Consider the following 8900-nt stretch of genomic DNA (forward strand, 5'->3'; position numbering starts at 1 on the left):
TTTATTCTTTGATCCAGAAATAGAGAAGAAAGCCAAAGCACTAAGAGCAGAAGCTAAAAGAAGAAAAGCACAACTTAGAGCTCAACAACAGCAAAAAAGAGAATAAGAGCAAGAGCAACTACAAGACATAATGGCCAACAATAACAATAATGCCAACAATCATTCTATGAAGGATCATGCCTATCCTAACATTGTGGATTTCATGCCTAGTATCACAAGACCAAGAGTAGAAGCTAATAACTTTTAATTGAAGCCTGCACTTTGTCATATGGTATAACAATCATAATTTGGGGAAGTCCAAGTGAAAGTCCACATGTGCATCTAGCACACTTTCTTGAGATCAGCAGTTTGTTGAAAATAAATGGAGTTTCTGATAATGCAATTCAACTCAGATTATTTCCTTTCTCTTTAAAAGACCGAGCTAGAGAGTGACTACATTCTTTGCTACCAGGTTCTATCACAATATGGGATGAACTTTCTCAAGCATTTTTAGCTCAATATTTTCCACTAAGCAAGACAGCTAAGCTGAGAAATGAGCTGAATTCTTTCAAACCTAGAGATGATGAGAGCTTATATGAAGCCTAGGAGAGATATAAGGATTTGCAAAGGAGATGTCCACACCATGGGATTCCTAAGTGGATGCTTGTTCAAAACTTTTATAATGGTGTTTCTTCAGCTATTAGTAGTATAATTAATGCATCGTCTGGAGGTGACCCTATGGAGAAATCTAAAGATGAAGCTTTTTATACTTGGATAAAATTGCTTATAACAACTACTAGTGAAGTTGTGAGAGAGGAATGAGATAAAGAAAATAAATGATATGTTTGAGCTTGATGCTATAAATATGATTAGCTAATTTTGATGCTTTGACAAGGAAAATGGACAAGCTAAGCATGAAAGTAGATTCATCAATTGCAGGTTCAAGTAATTTAGTAGATGTTGGAGCTCCAAATGTGAATTGTGCCATTGATTTTGCTTCATTTGGTCATAACTTTTCAAGTGAACAAGTGGATTATGTGGGGAACTACAATCAAAGGCCAAGTGGTAACCCATTTTCTCCTACTTATGATCCAGCATGGGGAAACCACCCCAATTTTTCATAGGGAGGTAGATAAGGACAACATTAGAATTTTTAACAACCTCATGCATATCAATAATATTAGAATTTTTAGCAAAATAGAGGGCCTCCTTCTTAAATTCCTAAACCTCAACATGTACTTGCTTCACCATAACCATAATAACCTCTACCATAACAAGCATAACCAGACAAGATAGCTAGATTTGAAGCTATAATTGAGACTTTGCTAGCAAGCCATTAAAGCCAGCAAGATATGATTTCTCAACTAACATCTAGAGTGGATTAAATGGCAACACATAACAAGATGTTAGAAAATCAAATAACTCAACAGGCAAGCTCTTTAAATAGTAAAGCATTTAGGAAGCTTCCTAGTTAACCAGAAAATTCAAGGGAGCATTACAAGGCTATCACATTGAGAAGTGGAAAAATTATGGAGAGTGGGGACAAAAAGGCTGAGGAGAAAGTTAAAGAAGAGAAAAATAGAGAGGAAAATAAAAAAGCTGAAGTTGAAGTTGAAAAAGAGAGTTCAATGGAAGAAAATGAAAGTAAAGAGAAGCAGAGTGAAAAGTAAGAACCTAAATATATGGCATCCAACGCTTACATTCCACCTTTACCATTCCCACAACGATTTTAGAAAGCAAGGTTAGATAAATAATTTAGAAAGTTTTTGGAGGTGTTGAAGTCTTTGCATGTGACTATTCCTTTCACTGATTTCTTAGCATAAATACCATCATATGCTAAGTTTTTGAACGAAATTTTGTCTAACAAGAAGAAGTTGGAAGAATTTGAGACAGTAGCTCTTACAAAAGAAAGTAGTGCTATCTTGCAAAATAAACTTCCACCCAAGTTGAAAGATCTTGGTATCTTTTTAATACCATGTCACATTGGAGATGTCAATATAGATAAAGTTTTATGTGACCTTGGAGCCAGTGTTAGTCTAATGCCTTTGTCTATTTATGAGAAGATGAAGATTGGAGAAATGAAGCCTACCACAATTTCAATACAGTTAATAGATAAGTCTATTAAATTTCCAGTTGGGGTGATTAAGAATGTGCCACTAAAAGTTTGGAAGTTTTTCATACCATTGGATTTTGTAGTATTAGAAATAGAAGAGGATGTACACATTCCTATTATTTTTGGTAGACCTTTTCTTGCTACCGTTGGAGCCGTGATTGATGAAGGCTTACATTGAAAGTTGGGGAAGAAAAAGTTGAGTTCAATTTGTTTCAAGCAATGAAAAAGAAAGATGATTCAAATTCATGTTTGAGAGTTGATGTGATAGATGAGTTGGTTGAAGAGGTGTTCAAAAAACAACATCTTGAAGATCCCTTAGAAGCTTGTTTAGTCCACAACATCACTAAAGGGGATGAAATTGAAGAAGCTATAGAATATGCTCAAATTTTGGAAGGAAATTCACCTTTACCTATGGCTAGTGTTGAGAAGATTGAAGATTTGAAGCAAGATGCTACTTCACCACCAATTCTTAAAGAATGCGAAGCACCAAGGGTAGAGTTAAAACCTTTTCCAACAAATCTCAGGTATGCTTTTCTTGGTCAAAATTCTACATATCCTATGATTATTAGTGCTAAATTTAGCGATTGTGAAGTTGAAATATTGTTAAGAGTTCTTAGAGAGCATAAAAGGATAATTGGCTATACCATTGATGATATTAAAGGAATACATCCTTCTGTGTGCGTGCATAGAATTTTGTTGGAAAATGATCATAAAGCCTCTAGAGAGTCACAAAGAAGATTGAATCCAAATATGAAAGAGGCTATGAAAAAGGAGATTTTGAAATTGCTAAATACGAATATCATTTACCTCATATTTTATAGCACTTGGGTGAGTCCAGTTCATGTTGTACCTAAGAAGTGTTAGCAGTATGCCCTAGAGCATATCATTTAGTATGTATCTTGCTTTTGCAAACTCTTTAATCCCATACCTTCTTCTTAGTAAAAATGAGTTAAGGGTCAAGCTAATGACCATAAACTAGATCCTTTGGAAGGCACCCTAAATCTTTTATCTTAGCTTTATTTCCATTCTTTTTAATTCAATTTATTTTCTTTTGATTAGTTTTATTTTGTTTTAGTTTATCCCTAGCTCAAATTGTTGATATTGTTAATTTTTTTTTTATCTTTTATAGATGCATTATGAAATGGAAAGAAGATGTTGCACTATTAGGGACTATTTCATACTTCTTATTTTTACTATTCAATCTCCCAAGGCTGATTTATCTTAATTTCCTTCTATGTAGATTTTTTTTGATATCTTGTGTGGCAAATTTTTCAGCTTGTGTGCAGTAATTTTGGGGTTTTTGTTATCAATTGTTTATTTTTGACTAACTGGTTGAGGTTTGGTGCCTTAAGCTTACATATTCATGTTTTTTATGTTGATTTTATGGTGATTGGTCAATTTTTGAGATTTGGTAATCAATTGGTGTGTGCAACTCATTTTTGTTATGTTGAAGTTGATTGAAAATTGAGAATGAGTGTACATTGTTCTTTGATAGTACTTAAGTGAATTTCTATTTTTCTTGGTGGGTATATTTTTCCCATTATAGTGCATTTGTATAGGCTCTTAAGAGCTTTTGATGTGTTAAAATTGAACTTTACAGGTTTTGGTTAAGATGGTACTGTTCTCAGGGCTATTTATGCAAAAGTTATTGATCATGATGCCTATTTATGCATTTAATCTGAATTTGTATTGCATTTGTGTACTTTTTTTTTAATAATCTTAATGATTCATGAGTTTCTCAGTTGAAATTTTTCATTTTAACTTGGTGTTAAGCACCAAAAATCACATTTCCATGCATTTTAAGATTTGTAACACTATTTTTTAACAAATTTTGATTCATGCCGAAATATGCATAGCTTATTGCATAACCTGTGCAACTTCACGCTACAATTTAAGCTTTTTATTTCTTTCTTGCAGAAATCTACATAGCTTAGTGCATACCTTGTGCAGCTTTATGCTGCTTCATTTTGCTTTATTGTCTATTCTTGCTAAAACATGCACAGGGTAGTGCACAACCTGTGCACTCTCATGCCTATCCTGTGCACTTTCATGCCAAATTGTTTTGAACAACCTTAACCCACTTTTTTTTTCCCTTTTTCACGTTGCCACTCACCCACAACACCCATCTCCTCCATTTTTTGACAACTTTTTCTCCTATATTTTTTTCGAAACCATTTCTCTTTTTCATTTCTTTTCTTCTTTCTCATTACCTACAAACTTTTGGCAACCCCCATGGCATCTCCACTACCTCTTTCTCCTCACGGCTCTCCACTATGGATTACCCCCCTTTCCATATAACTACTTGGCCCTTAATTCCCTCCTCCATAACCAACCTCTTTCCGATCCACTTATCATTGGAAAAGACACTCAAAAAGCATTTGCCTTACTTCTTCTTCTCCCTCAGCCCCAAAATGAAAGGACCCACCAATTGTAACCCAACCTTTTGAACCTCCACCAAAGAACTCCAAGACTGCTGCTATGAAATCAAAAGCCTTCAGCACTTTCACTGCCACTGCACATGTGAAATCTCCCTCCTTAAGCAAGAAAAAATCATCTTTAACCCCCTTGCACTTGCAAAGTAACACCTAAACTACCTTGGCCTCTTATTAATGAGATACATAAGGCAAATTATAAGTGCTTGCATGATAGAGAAATCATTGCTACAAGATATATTTATGAGGAAGTACTTAAATCTATTAGGTTGTTTGACAGTGTTTTTGCCTGTCTTAAGGGAATGGGTTGAATTAAATTTGTCTAGAAATAAGAATTAGTTTACCCACCCTTAGTTTAGAATTTAATTCTTCTTTTTCTGCTACCTTGAAATTGCATGAGGGAGATTAGAAGCCCACAATGAGATTTAGGTGTTTGGGACAGGATAGGGAGTTAACACTTGATCCATTTCATGAACTCATTGGCTTTGATGTTAATGATTTGTTTCGGGTCCCTTATAAAGGCACAACAGATAAGATAAAGGAATTTGGCATGATGCTCTATATTGGAAAACTATCACCAACCCTTACAAAACTTTTCATGCTGGTAGATCTAAAGCTTCACAAGTGATAGACCCAACACTTAAATTTGTTCATAGGTTAATTACTAGCACCATCCTAGGGAGAGGAACTAGTGCTAGCACCGTAGGTAACTCGGACCTTTTCATCCTTTGATGTGCATTTCATAAAGTCAAAGTAGGTCATGGCTACTTCTTCTGTGAGCATGTATTGCACATTGCTAGCAAACCTATAAGTGATATTATTATAGGTGGTCTCATAACTGTTATAGCCAAACATTTTGGCTTTGATCTAGCTAAGCATACACTTCTAGTCATTATAGATAGTTTTCTTTTTTTATGCTCATTTCCTCTCTAAGATTGGGATAAGTTTGCCAATAACTGAACTTGCATATCCATCTGCACAGCCTAAAACTTTTTCTGCACAGCTAGTTCCACTAGTAGCTGCACAGCCAGAGTCTGCAACTAGACCTTTTTCTGCAGGTCCTTAACCTTTCAATGTTACAATTTATTCTCTTATTTGGATAGTTTGAGTGATGACATCTATATTGTGGATAGCAAATTAGAAGAAGGAATTGATAATTTGAAAGGTCACAATGACCATCTTTTTAATCTTATCTTGGAGGCTAGGGAGAAACAGGATAAAATTAGAAGTTATGCTAAAATAAATTATGAACTTCTTAGGAATGCCTCCACTAGCTCCACAGTAGCCACCAGCTCCAAAGTAGCAAACAGCTCAACAGGAGCCAGGGTTTTCATCCTTAACTAATTCAATCGGCAAAGGAAAAGCAATAATGCTAGATTGATTATTTAGATTTATTTTTAATAGCTCTATTTTTCTACTTTTGGAGCTTATTTCTACATTGTTAGGAGCAACTTGGCTTAAATTTGAATTTTAGATGATAAACAATTAAGTGTTTATGCATTTTTTTTTTAGCTTAACTTGTTTTGAATGCCTATTATTTCTCTTATCCAATTTATTTCAATGAATGTCCATCCATTATAGCATTTTGTTCATTTTCTACTGCTTTGAGAAAATTCTACAGGTAGATTTAAAGCTTTACAAGTGATAGACCCAACACTTAAATTTGTTCATAGGTTAATTGCTAACACCATCCAAGGGAGAGGAACTAGTGCTGGCACTGTAGGTAACTCAGACCTTTTCATCCTTTGGTGTGCATTTCATAAGGTCAAAGTAGGTCATGGCTACTTCTTCTGTGAGCATGTATTGCACACTACTAGCAAACCTACAAGTGATATTATTATAGGTGGTCTCATAACTGTTATAGCCAAACATTTGGCTTTGATCTAGCTAAGCATACACTTCTAGTCATTATAGATAGTTTCTTTTTTATGCCCATTTCCTCTCTAAGATTGGGATAAGTTTACAACAACTAAACTTACATATGCATTTGCACAATCTAAAACTTTTTCTGCATAGCTAGTTCCACTAGTGGCTGCACAGCTAGAGTCTGTAACTAGACCTTTTTCTACAGGTCCTTAACCTTTCAATGTTACAATTTATTCTCTTATTTGGATAGGTTGAGTGATGACATCTATATTGTGGATAGCAAATTAGAAGAAGGAATTGATAATTTGAAAGGTCACAATGACCATCTTTTTAATCTTATCTTGGAGGCTAGGGAGAAATAGGATAAAATTAGAAGTTATGCTAAAATAAATTATGAACTTCTTAGGAATGCCTCCACTAGCTCAACAGTAGCCACCAGCTCCAAAGTAGCAAACAGCTCAATAGTAGCCAGGGTTTTCATCCTTAACTAATCCAATCGGCAAAGGAAAAGCAATAATGCTACATTGATTATTTAGATTTATTTTTAATAGCTCTTTTTTTCTACTTTTGGAGCTTATTTCTACATTGTTAGGAGCAACTTGGCTTAAATTTGAATTTTAGATGATGAACAATTAAGTGTTTATGCAATTTTTTTTTTAGCTTAACTTATTTTGAATGCCCATTGTTTCTCTTATCCAATTTATTTCAATGAATGTCCATCCATTATAGCATTTTGTTCATTTTTTACTGCTTTGAGAATTCTACAGGTAGATCTAAAGCTTCACAAGTGATAGACCCAACACTTAAATTTGTTCATAGGTTAATTGCTAGCACCATCCTAGGGAGAGGAACTAGTGCTGGCACTGTAGGTAACTCAGAGCTTTTCATCCTTTTGTGTGCATTTCATAAGGTCAAAGTAGGTCATGGCTACTTCTTCTGTGAGCATGTATTGCACACTGCTAGCAAACCTATAAGTGATATTATTATAGGTGGTCTCATAACTGTTATAGCCTAACATTTTGGCTTTGATCTAACTAAGCATACACTTCTAGTCATTATAGATAGTTTCTTTTTTATGCTCATTTCCTCTCTAAGATTGGGATAAGTTTGCCAACAACTGAACTTACATATGCATCTACACAGCCTGAAACTTTTTCTGCACAGCTAGTTCCACTAGTAGCTGCACAGCCAGAGTCTGCAACTAGACCTTTTTCTGCAGGTCCTTAACCTTTCAATGCTACAATTTATTCTCCTATTTGGATAGGTTGAGTGACGACATCTATATTGTGGATAGGAAATTAGAAGAAGGAATTGATAATTTGGAAGGTCACAATGACCATCTTTTTAATCTTATCTTGGAGGCTAGGGAGAAACAGGATAAATTAGAAGTTATGCTAAAATAAATTATGAACTTCTTAGGAATGCCTCCACTAGCTCCACAGTAGCCACCAGCTCCAATGTAGCAAATAGTTCAGCAGTAGCTAGGGTCTTCATCCTTAACTAATCCAATTAGCAAAGGAAAAGCAATAATGCTAGATTGATTATTTAGATTTATTTTTAATAGCTCTATTTTTCCACTTTTGTAGCTTATTTCTACATTGTTAGGAGCAACTTGGCTTAAATTTGAATTTTAGATGATGAACAATTAAGTGTTTATGCATTTGTTTTTTAGGTTAACTTATTTTGAATGCCCATTATTTATCTTATCCAATTTATTTCAATGAATGTCCATCCATTATACCATTTTGTTCATTTTCTACTACTTTGAGAAAATTATACAGGTTTTTGATGGAAGCCTTAAGTTCTGCATAAGCTGTGCACTTCCATCATTTTATTTGAATTGTTGCACATGTCACACCCTACCCCTCGGTAAGATGTAACATGATCCCATAGTACATTTGATGAGTGTCACACCTTACCACTCTGTAAGGCATAACATGATCCCGTAGAATACTTAATGAACTACCGAATTTCACCTACCGATAACTCATTAAGTACCCTACGAGGGATTTTAAAACAATTTTCTTATTTTTGATAAGTGGTGAGCATTTTCTAATAAGTATTTAAAACATTTAGTTAAAATTAAAACTAGTTAATATTTTTGGTCCATTTTATTTTTCCGTAAATTTTATAAAAATTTTGACAGAATTCCCTCTGTATTTTGAGAAAACAGTTCTTCAAATACCTGTAAAAAGCACTTCTAAAAATTTTTCCCCAACAACTACTTCAATTTCACAATCACACTCAATCCATTTCAACAATTCCACAATCATTTCAATCAATTTCTCAAGTTCAAAATTTAATAATCCTCAAAATACTAGCAATACAATTCATTCAAATTAAATAAAATAGTTCTACTCATATTTCATTAGAGACGAAACAATTTATATACACATCATTACAAAATTTACATCAAAGGAAGTTCAAACTAAATTTTTTTATTACAAACTTCATACAAACTTTGTACAAGCTGCTTAAGACCCATTTACATGTCCATACTTTTATATGCA

At 34.1% G+C, this 8900-nt stretch overlaps 1 non-coding gene across 1 annotated transcript; it reads right to left on the reverse strand.

Annotated features, from left to right (window-relative positions):
• Window positions 1–522: 522 nt before the first annotated feature.
• On the reverse strand, window positions 523–629 carry LOC131170742 (small nucleolar RNA R71). Its single transcript, XR_009141509.1, has one exon. It is a non-coding gene; the product is annotated as a small nucleolar RNA R71 (small nucleolar RNA).
• Window positions 630–8900: the final 8271 nt, after the last annotated feature.

Source organism: Hevea brasiliensis, chromosome 11, assembly GCF_030052815.1.
Source record: "Hevea brasiliensis isolate MT/VB/25A 57/8 chromosome 11, ASM3005281v1, whole genome shotgun sequence".
Classification (NCBI taxonomy): Eukaryota; Viridiplantae; Streptophyta; class Magnoliopsida; order Malpighiales; family Euphorbiaceae; genus Hevea; species Hevea brasiliensis.